Genomic DNA, 14,010 nt, shown 5'->3' on the forward strand with positions numbered 1-14,010 from the left:
TGGCAAATCTCAGCCTCTGTGGGTGATGCATAGTAACTGCCTGAGTTTGAATTGGACTTAAAATATTTAAGTGTGAGGGAATCTGCACTTTGATGTATCCTTTGCACTCTGCAATTCATAATCAATAAATGTGTGAAATAAGGAAAGGCAATGAATATTTTCTTTAGAAGACCAAAAGGAAACTAGAATAACAATTTATAAATCAGTATTTCATTGCTGCTAATGTAAGCAAAGATGTTACATAGTTTTTGTTTTGGGGATGGATTTTTTTCTTATGGATGTTTTTTTTTTTTGTTTGTTTTTTTAACATCTGCTTATGAAACTTATTAAATGTAAATCCTTTGAATTTTTCAATTGACATTTGACACACAAGCTTGTCAAAATCTGTTCTGTATCATAATGTTGCGTTTCCAAACAGGTGATGGTGCTGTGTATATGTGATTGTGGTGCCTAAGCTGAAAATCTCCACTGAATATCTAAGAAGTGGTAACTGTTGCTCTCAGTTGTATTGACACTGAAAGGTACCTCCACCAGCAGAACCACAGGGCAGGGAAATATCAACTTTTTAGTCTATTCGTTACACCACAGTTGCTCAAAACCTACATGGATTAAAGGACTCCAAAAAGCCATTACAGCAAGTTCAATCTGTGAATTCTTTCCATCCTAAAATAGGTTGAAAGTGTTAATTGTTTCAGGGTTCAAATCTGCTGTGTTTGTGGTTTCTCAAAATATAATGTAGTGGAGGATGATTTGTACTTTTTGATACCTGCTGTTTTTTCCAAGGCTAATTCTAAAAGGTACAATAGCCTTTTGTTTAAAAAGAATTGCACGTGTAGTCCAGTGGAACTAAAACAATGTGCACTAAAAGTACAGCTGGATATTGTATTTTTTGGGTGGGAGGGGGAATAATTTTTCCAATGTAATTTTAATTGTAATCACTTTGCAAGAATTTCCACTTATGTTAAAGTAGTTGCAATTATGGAGGAGTGTTTAATTGACCCAAAGGAATATGTTTCTAAACTTGCACTAATGAGAGATTATAACTGGCATATTCATACTGGTAGGAATTAAAATTGTCCAAATTTATTAATATACCATCAAGGAAAAAAGGTCAACTAGTGTTCAGGGGTTCGATTCTTCTTAACTGACTTGCATTTTATTTTTAGCTCCACAGCACTAGCTCTTCATTTTTTTCAATATGATTGTAATATCTTTTGGTAACCCAGTGCAAAAAAAGCCTACTGTTTCAGGCTTTTTCAAACAAATTTTGTATTTTTTTAAAATAAGAAACATACTTGTGTTCAATAATAAAAATGACATATCAAAATTTTGTTTGGTCTTAAAGTTTGCTTCTGAGAATTTGGAGGTTATGTGCTAAAATCACATTACACTTAATGCACTATTTACAGAGACGGTAACTTTCAAACAGGTGCATATACATGTGTATATCGGTGCGTAACCAGAAACGCAGCAATTTTATATCCTGCATTTGTGTTATAAAATTTCCCTGGTGTTGTATGTGTGCAGCTAAATTTAAGCTTGTGTGCACACAGCAATGTAAGTTGGCTTTGGGATGTGCAAGTGAGAGAATTTTATAACATGTCTGTCCAGCCCCTGACCAGTTTCACCAGTTTGCCCAGTCTGGAGCTAGATCATCCAAGCCCTCCTGCTTCTTTAACTGGGGTCAATGTAGGCTAGAGACCCCTCAGACACTTCAGAGACATCTGGAAATAGTTTTATAAAGACTCACCGCCTCCATAGCACAAGTAAATTTGCACTCGACTATACCTGGGCACGCATCCAGGCACATAGCTATATGCATGCATATCTCTTGGCCCTGCCTCAGGACGCCTGTGTCCAGCCCAGATGCCACCCCTTTTTTTTTTCCCCCGATGCAAGATATTTGTGCATTGGTACTTGTGCATGTAGGCGGCTTATAAAATCGGGTGGACATGTGCATGTGCTACATGCGCACCCATCTCCCAATTTTGGCACTCACCTGGCTTTTAAAATTCACCTTTAAACTCTTAGTGCAGGGCAAAATGTTCTTTTTTACACCTGAGTATTTTAATGTACCTGTATATGCAAAACAAGATGGCTAATGAAGACATTGCCATGCTATTATTGTATCATTTACTAAGGCCCAATTAGCAGGAGTTAAATTTTAACTTGTATCAGTGGAGCCAGATGGGATACAACCAAGGGTACTAAGAGATGTCCTGGCAGCTCCTCTGGCTGAACTTTTCAATGCTTCTTAAGAGTCTGGAGTAGTTGTGGAGTACTGGAAAAAGGCGGATGTGGCTCCTATTCATAAAAGTGGAAGTAAGGAGGAGGCTGGGAACTACAGGCCAGTTAGTCTGACCTCTATCGTGAGCAAACTAATAAAATCGCTGTTAAAACAGAGAATAATACAATTTTTGGAATCTAATGGATTGCAAGATCCGAGGCGGCATGGTTTTTGCCAGAGGTAATCTTGTCAGACGAATCTGATCAACTTATTTGATTGTGTGACCAGAGAGTTGGATCAAGGGGAGAGCGCTAGACATAGTGTACTTGGATTTCAGTAACACCTTTGACACATGTAACCCTTACTGGGGGATTTTAAGTCCCAAGGGTACACAAATGTATGTTTCTTAGTGCCCAGACAGATTAATTCAGACCAGTGGGTTATGCACATCTACCAGCAGATGGAGACGGAGCAAAGCTGACATCACAGTATATATATACTTATGCAGTGACATCAGCCTGCCAGTATTCTCTGTCTCCAGCAGATGGTGGATGTGCATCTCGCTACTGTGGATTGCTTTAAGTTTTAGAAGGAAAAAAAAGAAGGAAATTTAATTTGCCCAGCTCTCCTGTGGTGATATCAGTTGATCCTTCTCCCATTTGAGAATTCCTGAGGTGATTTCTGTGGTCCCTCAGATGAGTGTCTTGGTCCGGTAACTGTTTTTTCAGCCAACGTGGACTTAGCTGTTCAAACAGCTGAAAGATAGCCGAGTGCAGCGGTGATGGTATATTCCCTCTCCCTCCGCAGCTGGAGACAGACTGTACTTAGCCGGGATGGGTTTACCTCAGGTAAAGCTTAAAAATAAAACTCAAGAGGAGGGTTTCTTTGTAGGGCCTCCTCAGGTCTCTGTGCTCAGCACGCCAATCTGTCATTCCCGCCCCCCCCCCCCCCCCCCGAGGGAGTTTAAGGGATGTGGGCAGCCAGGCAGGTTGAGCAGTCCTTTTGGGCTAGGCCCTGCTTTTAGGCTTTTCTCTGCACTGATGTGGTAGGCTGCGGCAGCTGTTTTTGTGCCTTTTTTTCCTGTGCATTAGGCTGCCGTCTTCAGGACCGTCAGTTCGTGTAAGTGCATGTAAATTGTGCACCCAGTTTTTGATGCTTAGTTGGACGCCTGTGTGGGCATCCAGTTGGTAGCGGTGTCTGATCTTGGCACGTGCTTACCTGTATGCTAGGTCTGGGCTAGGGTGCTCAGGTTTTGGGCACTCATCTCACACAGGGTTGTGCACTCAAACTTTGGGACACCTAAGCTTAACACATCCCTCATTTTTCACTTTGTACTCCAAAGTCATGTGGAACTGATCTTTTTTATCTCTTGTTTGTAAAGTCTAAAGTTAGTTGTTATTTAAAAATTGTTTTATAACTTTTAATCTTTATTATAATTCAAGATTGTATTTTTTCTATTTTTTTCATTTTTGTTTGCTTATGAACATTGTATACCGTTTTGATCAATATTTTATTGTTAGATGGTATATAAATAATTTTAAATAAATAAAGATATTTATGTAGGACATTTTCAGGACAGAGGCTAATATAGGAATCCAAAAGGACATGAATATTGGATGAATTTCTTTCATTCTTTCTCTCTCTATATATATATATATAGAGAGAGAGAGCATATTATGCTTTTTTCTATTGTATATTTCTATTATGCTTTTATTGTCGTATTATTTGCTTTTATTGAATATAATTTTGAGCCTACTAGAAAAAGATTAACTAAGTCTAAATAAGTGTGCAAGCATCCTTTATGTGGTGTTAAAATCCCATACAAGATGAATTGCTGTGTAGTCCCCCTGCTTCAGGTGTTCTAGCCCAGCGTAGGCAACTCCAATCCTTGAGGGCTACAGATCAGTTTGGATTTCAGGATATCCCTAAAAAATATGCATGAAACAAATTTGCATACAGCAGAGGCAGAGTATATCTACATTTTTCATGCATATTCATTAGGGATATCCTGAAAATACTACTGGTTTGGAGCCCTTGAGTTCTAAAATTGCCCACCCCTGTTATAGCTGAAATGGATTCAGGGAACAACCAGAGACCTGATGCTAAGGGCCTTATTTTCCAAACGTATCGCACACGGTAAGGGATGTTTCGCACGCAATATTTTTACTAGTGGATTTTTTTTTTTTTTTACACTGCTGTGGCTGTCATGGAGTTATACCTCAAAGTCCTGGCTGAATCCTGCAAAGAAAAAGGGCTACTATTCCAAAATTATCTCTAGGACAATTGCTTGTTCACTTAAAACACCCAGGACAAATCTACTGCAGTACAAAGAAAGGAAAACCACAGAGTGAGTATTCTTTGTAGTTACATTACAACCCATAGCTGGAAAAACTAAGAGAAATCATAAAAAAAAAACCTAGAGCCATTACTGAAAGAAATTTACCCTGCTCCATCAGTATTGGCCTTCAGGCCATCACAGCCTGCAGAGAATCCAATTTACTCCAGGAGCCATTCAGCCACTAAATCACTGCGTTACATAATCCAGTCACTAAACAGAAAATACAAAGTTTGTTTTCTACCTTTGTTATCTGAGTGGAGTTTCTTTTGCATTAGGCTCTCTCTCTTTTTCTGAAATCCTATTCTCTCTCTTGTCCTAACCGCTTTTCCAGGCTCTCCTTTCCATTTTTCTTTTCTTCCCTCTTCTTTCTTCGTCACTTCTTCCCTCACATCTGTCTTTCTCTTTTATCTAATTTTCCTTTATTGCTCACTTCTCTGCCCAGTGAATTTTGCTGCCCTTAGGCCTACGATACAGCTCCACAGTTCCAGCTGTAACTCAGGGGGTAGATTCTCTGGCAAAAAATATAAAATTTGAAAGTAGATTAACAAACATTTATATCTTTTATTTTGCATTGCAGAAATAAAGGCGTTTTCCAACCTTACTTGTGTCTGTATAATTTATTTTCTTTTTAGGAGTGAATAAAGAGGGTCTTAAGTATAAAGTACAGGAAGGAAATCTCAGGGATGGTAGCGGAGGAGTTGAGAACCAGAAATGGGCTGAGGACAAAGTGAGAGAACTAGGTATGGGGGGAAGGACCAGAGATGGAGAGGATGGGAGATGAGGAGGAAATGGAGAATATCAGGAATCTGGGAAAAGGAGGAGAGAGTTCAGGGATTGAGGAAGAGTAGGAGGAGTTGGGGGGAGCGTTCCAGGATCTGGGAAGAAGGGAAATGTAGAAAAAGGAAGTTCCAGGATCAGGGAGAAATAATTGAGATCAAGAGAGAGATGATCTGATTTTAGAGAGGGGAAAGGGGAGGAGGCAGGTGTCTCCACCTTGCTCCAGTCCTGATCACCCTTGCAGTAACTCTCTAACCTCCCATCCATCTGGCACCCACACACCCACCCATCACCAATACCTTCTTTCTCACACTCACACATACTCACTCCCTCAGTGCTCCTCTCACAGATACACAACTTCCAGCTGATCCACTCTCACCCCAGCCTCTCTCCTCACCTTGCCCCCCCCCCCCCAAAGATCCCCCACTCAGCCCCTCCTAGCCTTTCCAAAATGATCCCCTTTTGCTCTGTCTATTCCAGGCTCAACCCTTCCTCTGCTTGAATGACTGAAGGAAGTAAACTGGATTTGAGAACAGGTGCTCTGCTGTATTTGCTCCAGACTTACCCTATCCTCTCTTATTCCCTGCAGACTGTCTGGGAGGGGAGGGGTTGGAACTGGGTGCACATGGGCTGTTCTCTGCTGAGATTCAGCACAGCTGGAAGGCAGAAAATCTCCAGCTTGACTGCTGTCCCCCATTTTTTGTTGGCCAAGGTACAGGCCTACTGTGCTTATTGACAAATCCAGATCTGTCTTTGCCTATCTCTTCCTTTCATCACAATTGCTTAACTCTATCCTCTCACTCCTCCTCTGTCTTTTAACCCTCCTGTTTTCCCTGTTCCAACAGTTCACTTTCCCAGCTCTCACCTTGCATCTTCCCCTCACTGGGTTGCCCCTGCATTCTATCTGGCTCCCTTCTGCCCCAACAGCCACATCCCACCACTCATCATCCCCACACTGACTTTCTTGCCCTCTCTGAAATATTTAATTTCGTGCACCTCCTCTCACATTCTTCCAAACCCTCCTGTTTGATGCATTCAGCCCTCAATCACCCCCTCATATTTCTCCTCATTACTATCTTTCTGATTCATTCTCACCCCGAATCATCCCCTTGCATACTCTTCCCTCTTTCCAACAAAATATTCTATCACATACACCACTCCATCACGTTATGGGTCTGTGTTAGTGATAAGAGATAGTTTTATGAAACCATGTTAATGGAGCACAGGAAAGGGTTAATTAAGCCCCTTAGGAGAAAGAAATACAGTTATGTTTATTCACAGTTAAAGGATGCAGTTGTGTGTGAATTCTAGGTGTGTTGCTGTGTCAGGCAGCCCTCCCTCCCTTTCTTCTAGTCTGATAAGAAAGCAGGCTGGAAACTTCAAGGACACAGACAGAGAAATACAAAAGATGAAGGCATTACCTGAGAATGAAAACACCACTTAGATGTGAAAGAAAACAAGCTGGCAGTTAGGAAGTTAAAATCCCGTACTCAGTAAAGCGCAGCACCAGTAGCCCCGTGTGATAAGAGAGAGCGGAGGGCTGGAAAACCCTTGGCATCTACCCTGATTTACGGGCCGATACAGTAAAACGCGGGAGAGCGGGCACAGGCCACTCTCTTGTGCGCGCGAAACAGTATCTTAATTTATTTAAATTAGGCCTGGCGGTAAAAAGAGGTGCTAGGGCCACTAGCGCATCCCTAACACCTCTTTTTTGACGGAAGCGGCGGCTGTCAGCGGGTTTGACAGCCAACGCTCAATTTTGCCGGCGTCTGTTCTCGAGCCCGCTGACAGCCACGGGCTCGGAAACCGGACGCCAACATAATTGAGCATCCGTTTTTCGACCCGACAGCCATGGGCCCATTTTAAATTTATTTTTTTTATATTTTTTACTTTTTTAAACTTTTGGGACCTCCGACTTAATATCGCCATGATATTAAGTCAGAGGGTGCACTTTCCCGGTGCCGGCAGAAACTAGCGCCTACCTTTGGGTAGGCGCTAGTTTCTGAAAGCAAAATGTGCGGCTTGGCTGCATATTTTGCTTACTGAATCGCGCGGGAATACCTAATAGGGCCATCAACATGCATTTGCATGTTGCGGGCGCTATTAGATTCGGGGGGAGGGGGGGTTGGACTGAATAAGGGGTAAAACTAGCGTGTCCAAAACGTGCGTCCAAATGCCGGCTAACAGTGCACTCTGTCGGAACGCACTGTACTGTATCGGCCCGTTAGTTTGCAGACACAGTATACAGCTGAAAGAAACTAAGAAAACTATAGAGCACATGTGCCAACCAAAGAAATAAGACCCTAACACCCAGGAGGAGGGTGGACTTCTGCCAAGCTCTGACCTGAGGCAGGCTCTGCATGACATTGAGTGCCCAGTAACATTCTTTGTCCTCTCTGATTTCTGCTTGGTGTCACTGCTGGAGAATTTGAGGACATTCTTGCAGGGAAGTGATTACGATTAAGGCCTGCCTGAATTATAGCTATTGTGTTCATTATTCTCACTGCAGTTTTCTCTCTGTCTTGTGTGTGTTATATGTGCTCATTCTCATAATTGAGCAATAGGGTTTTATATTTCTTGTTTAGGAAATTGTTGCTAATACAGTATATTTTGCATATATATGTAAAGTTTTTACAATATATATATCTCAGCTTCTTCACATCAGTCATTGGTTCCCGTGTTTTGTTTGCTTGCTCCATTTCTCTCAGAAACTCCCCTCCCATAGGAACCCACAATACATTCTCTATGGACAGGGGAAAACCTCCTTTTGCCTTATCCTTTCGGCTAAACCTGTGACACATTCTTACACACCAGCTCCACATCTGCCTTCTTCCTCCTTCATAAGAACATAAGAAATTGCCATGCTGGGTCAGACCAAGGATCCATCAAGCCCAGCATCCTGTTTCCAACAGAGGCCAAACCAGGTCACAAGAACCTGGCAAGTACCCAAACACTAAGATCCCATACAACTGATGCAATTCATAGCAGTGGCTAATAGCTAAGTAACTTGATTAATAGCAGTTAATGGACTTCTCCTGCAAGAACTTATCCAAACCTTTTTTGAACCCAGCTACACTAACTGCACTAACCACATCCTCTGGCAACAAATTCCAGAGCTTAATTGTGCATTGAGTGAAAAAGAATTTTCTCCGATTATTCTTAAATGTGCTCCCTGGTCCTTCTATTATCTGAAAGTGTAAATAACCGAGTCACATCTACTCATTGAAGACCTCTCATGATCTTAAAGACCTCTAACATACCCCTGTCAGCTGTCTCTTCTCCAAACTGAACAGCCCTAACCTCTTCAGCCTTTCCTCATAGGGGAGCTGTTCCATCCCCTTTATCATTTTGGTTGCCCTTATCTGTACTTTCTCCATCGCAACAATATCTTTTTTGAGGTGCGGCGACCAGAATTGTACACTGTTTTCAAGGTGCAGTGTCACCATGGAGCGATACATCTATCTCTCTCTTACCCTCACTCTCCACCCTCATCACAACTCTGGCTCTCCTCTCCCCACCACCACATCTAGCTTCCTGACACCATCACCATGGTTCTGCACCCAACTGCACCACTGCTTCTGGCTCTCTCCCACAAACAGCATCACCACCTCTAACCTCACACCAACACCCATCCCCCTTGTGCTCTCTCAGAGCCCCATTTCCAAGAGCTTGTCCCCCTCTCTAGATATTTTGCTTTTACACTTCCCCACACACATCCTTTTCTCTCACAAAGTTCTAATGGATGCCTTTACCTTAACTGCATCTCATCACCTCAGCCAGCCCAGATTTGCATTGCTGATTTGAGGGAGATGGGGAAGGAAACTGCATTTATCTTCCATTCCCCTACTCCTCCCAGCATTTATCCCTTCCTCCCCCAGAATTCAACCTCCTCACTTTCCCAACATTTACCTCCTTTTGAGTCACCCCTTCCTCACTTCCTTTTCTCCTCTCTCACACTATGCACTCTCTAGTACCATAAGCACTCAAGACCTCTTCACCTCACCCCTTTTCAGTATTTACCTCCTCCTCCCTTGCCATCAATCACTTACAGCTCTTGGGTTGTGCTCTAGGATGCCTTCTTCCTCCTCCCCCACTCTGCCCTCAGATAAGTCTGGAGTCTTGGGATCACAGTCTGTGGCTGTGTCTGGTCCAGCCCCTTCCTTCCAGTTGAAACACTAGGGACAGGATGGGAGGGGAATGAGATTAAAGCACAAAACACAGCAGAACAGAAACAAATTGCTTGTCTCTCTTGTCCAGCCCTTCTTCTGTTTCTCCCCTCATGTTGCCTGCTGTGTCTGTTTCAGTCTCACCCCTCTCCTCCTGTGGGGACAGGAGATAGAAGGGATGAATCTGGAGCAAATACTGCAGAGAAGAAAACAATTGCTCTACTAATGTTTCCAGCCCCTTCCTGTTCCCTGCAGGTTGCCTGGAGGGAAGGAACTGGAACAGACTAAGATTTGGGATACTGTTCAATAGATTTGGAGCATGAGCCCTGTGTGCCCATGGCTAGCGAAGCCCCTGTGTGAAAGCATGTGTGTAAGTTAGATAATGTATGCATGTATATAGCTTATAAAATACTAATTTGTGTGCAAACTTCTGAACCCTGCCCAGGAATACCCGTAAACTGCTTCCTCTTTTTCAGTTGACGTTTAGGTGCAACACTGCTGGAAGATTGGGCATCTAAATGGCAGATGAAATTTAATGTGGACAAGTGCAAGGTGTTGCATATAGGGAAAAATAACCCATGCTGTGGTTAAATGATGTTAGGTTCCACATTAGGAGTTACCACCCAGGAAAGAGATCTAGGCATCATAGTGGATAATACATTGAAATAGTTGGCTCAGTGTGCTGTGAGGATCAAAATAGCAAACGGAATGTTAGGATTAGGAAGGGAATGGCAAATTAAATGGTAGATGTCATAATGCCTCTGTATTGCTCCATGGTGAGACTGCACCTTGAATACTGTGTGCAGTTCTGGTCATCGCAACGCAAAAAAGATATAGTTGCACTGGAAAAAGTACAGAGATTGGCGACCAAAATGATAAAGGGGTTGGAAAGGCTAAAGAAGTTAGGGCTGTTGAGCTTGGAGAAGAGACAGCGGAGGGGGGATATGATAAAGGTCTACAAAATCATGAAAGGACTTGAATAGGTAAATGTGAATTGGTTATTTACTCTTTCATGATAATACAAAACTAGGGGGCACTCCATGAAGTTGGCAAGTAGTTCATTTAAAACAAATTGGAGAAAAATTCTTTTTCACTCAGCACATAAGTAAGCTCTGGAATTAATTGCCAGAGAATGTGGTTATGGCAATTTGTGTAACTGGTTTAAAAAAGGGTTTGATAAGTTTCCTAAGTAACTGTTGTGATCATTACATGGAACGACAGTGTTTAAACTGCTATTAATTAATAAGGATTAGTATCTTGGGATCTATTGATGTACTTGCGACTTGGTTGGCCACTGTTGGACACAGGATACTGGGTTTGATGGACTCTTGATGTGGCCTAGTATGACATATCTTATGTTCTTATGCACAAACCTTGCAAATACTTCTTGCGTATATACATGTTACTTTCCATGTGTAACTTCCAATTGTATGTGCTGAAACCTTTTGAAAAATTATCCACAATGATCAGTCACCTTGGAACTGATAAGAAAGGACTCAAAACTTGGATTTGTTAACTACTTATGAACCATAAAATTATACTGCCTGTCACAATCAAGCTTTCCTTTCATCAAATCACCTGTTTTCTCTTCACACTAGTCACTGGAATACCTTTTATATTTTCTGGTAAATGTAATCTTTTGGTTCATTTGGTTCTAACCTGATGGAGTATTAACTCATGAAAGCTAAACAACAAATGTATTAAGTTAATCCAAGAAATGGTGTCATCCTATACAATTTTCTCTTTTGGTTTTAGATCTTAACCTTTATTTCTATGGAGTAAAAGAGACATCTAGTGGCAGTTACAAACCATGCAAAAAAAGGATTCTGAATTTGTGTGTGTGTGATGTGAATTTGGAGACACAAAAATTATTTTTAAAGTACATTGGAAAAATGAAGATGTTATTTTGACAAAAAACAATGTATTCTGATATATATAATTTATTGCCTTGTGCACCATGGCTTATTTTTTCTCACAAGCCCAAAATGTATTTTTAATGATTACATAGTTCAAGTTTGTTCTTTAATTAGAGACTGATGGACTAGGCTGCTAGGCTGCAACATTTTTTTTGCAGAACAAATTGTGCAGAATGCCTACATGTGCACAAAAATGCAAGAGTGTGGGTGTTTTGCATGAGTTTTTTCAAAAGACATTTTTTGTGTAAAAATATCACAGCTTTCCGGCAGTGCAGAAGTAAAATTTCAACAGGATGTGAACAAAGATTTGCAGATTCATTTTGGAAAATAAACAAACAAATAAATAAATAAATAAAAAATTACCTCACAGGCTTCCATGAGGGCCCCCCCCCCCCCCACTTCCCCAAAGTGCAAGAGTGGCCTACATATCCAATTGCTCACTTGAACCCCTCAGAGGGGCAAAAAAAAGTATGGAAGCAGTGGAGCTATTGGAAGCCATGCCCTTTTGCAGCTTTTTTAAAAAGTGTAAAGGCCAAATATGGCTGCCACCACATATCTCTCCCCCCCCAGCAGACCCCTTTTACTCCTATGCATGTACCATTTTCAAAATGACAGCCAGAGGGGCAGAAGCAAGTAGGCATCTGTCTTGCCCTAGGAAGACCCCCCAGCTACAAGGTAATCTTGGGTTGGAGGGGGGCCCCTAATTTTCAGTGCACTATTTTTAAGGGTCACAAAAGGGCAAGTCTTCTAAGAGCCCCATTGCTCCTACACCTTTTTACCCCTGAAGGGCTCATAGGAGTTAGAGGGTAGAAGGACTACTACCCACTTTTGAGGAGGCTTCACTTGGGCCACATTGCCTATTTAAGACTGTGTGTCAGTTTGCAGAAAGCTCCACTTCCTCTTCCAGGCCGCCAAAAATATAATTACACCTCTTTTAAGGTATAATGTTTTTGGTGTGAAAATGGGCCTGCAAAGCTTTTTTCGCATACCTGTTTTCACAAAAATAGCACATTAAGGAGCTGCTTTGCATGCTTTTGTGGTGGAATGGGAAGCATTTTTTTTTTGACACAATATCAATTATACGGCTTGCCATTCAAGATAGTGGCTATAATCCAGCTCATTCACATTTTTCATCATATGATGGACATTTTGAATTTCATGGTAACATTGCAGCATTTTCTGTGGATTGGGGTCTCACAAGAGGGTGGAATTGTATATAAGGAATATAGATTTGCAGCTATTATTCTTTAAAACGGGCTGAACACCATCACTAGGATAAGTATGTATGTGTGTGTGGACTTTAAATTTATAAGGGTTTGAGATACTCTCATTAACTCTAATATTTTTGGCTTTTTTCAGACTTTATGGCATTAACAAGAATTTATTGTAAACACGACAAGTGCAGAAAAATTTCTAGCTGGTCAAATTTATAATTTTATTATGTCATTTCATATATGGCAACTCCACTATATATAAATCAGTCCTTTAAAAGGTCCCTCGACACGGACCCTGTGTTTCGCCAGACAGGCTGCGTCGGGAGGGACAATATTTTTAATGACACCAATCTGTAAAACAAAACAAATAAAGACAGACCAAACATAAGAAAATGCCATACTGGGTCAGACCAAGGGTCCATCAAGCCCAGCATCCTGTTTCCAACAGTGACCAATCCAGGCCATAAGAACCTGGCAAGTACCCCAAAAACTAAGTCTATTCCATGTTACCATTGCTAATGGCAGTGGCTATTCTCTAAGTGAACTTAATAGAAGGTAATGGACTTCTTCTCCAAGAACTTATCCAATCCTTTTTTTAAACACAGCTATACTAACTGCACTAACCACATCCTCTGGCAACAAATTCCAGAGTTTAATTGTGCATTGAGTAAAAAAGAACTTTCTCCGATTAGTTTTAAATGTGCCCCATGCTAACTTCATGGAGTGCCCCCTAGTCTTTCTACTATCCAATAGAGTAAATAACCGATTCACATCTACCGTTCTAGACCTCTCATAATTTTAAACACCTCTATCATATCCCCCTCAACCGTCTCTTCTCCAAGCTGAAAAGTCCTAACCTCTTTAGTCTTTCCTCATAGGGGAGCTGTTCCATTCCCCTTATCATTTTGGTCGCCCTTCTCTGTACCTTCTCCATCACAATTATATCTTTTTTGAGATGCGGCAACCAGAATTGTACACAGTATTCAAGGAGCGGTCTCACCATGGAGCAATACAGAGGCATTATGACATTTTCTGTTTTATTCACCATTTTATTCACCATTCCATATGTTCCATTGCATATGTTGGATGATAATTGCAGATTTATAAATCGTTATGATGGCTCTACCGAATAACGGTATATAAAACCCTACAAATAAATAAAACAAAATAAAATTCCCTTTCTAATAATTCCCAACATTCTGTTTGCTTTTTTGACTGCCGCAGCACAACTGAACTGACGATTTCAATGTGTTATCCACTATGACGCCTAGATCTCTTTCTTGGGTTGTAGCACCTAATATGGAACCCAACATTGTGTAATTAATAGCATGGGTTATTTTTCCCTATATGCATCACCTTGCACTTATCCACA

The sequence above is a fragment of the Rhinatrema bivittatum genome, unplaced genomic scaffold (assembly GCF_901001135.1).
Source record: "Rhinatrema bivittatum unplaced genomic scaffold, aRhiBiv1.1, whole genome shotgun sequence".
In the NCBI taxonomy this organism is placed as follows: domain Eukaryota; kingdom Metazoa; phylum Chordata; class Amphibia; order Gymnophiona; family Rhinatrematidae; genus Rhinatrema; species Rhinatrema bivittatum.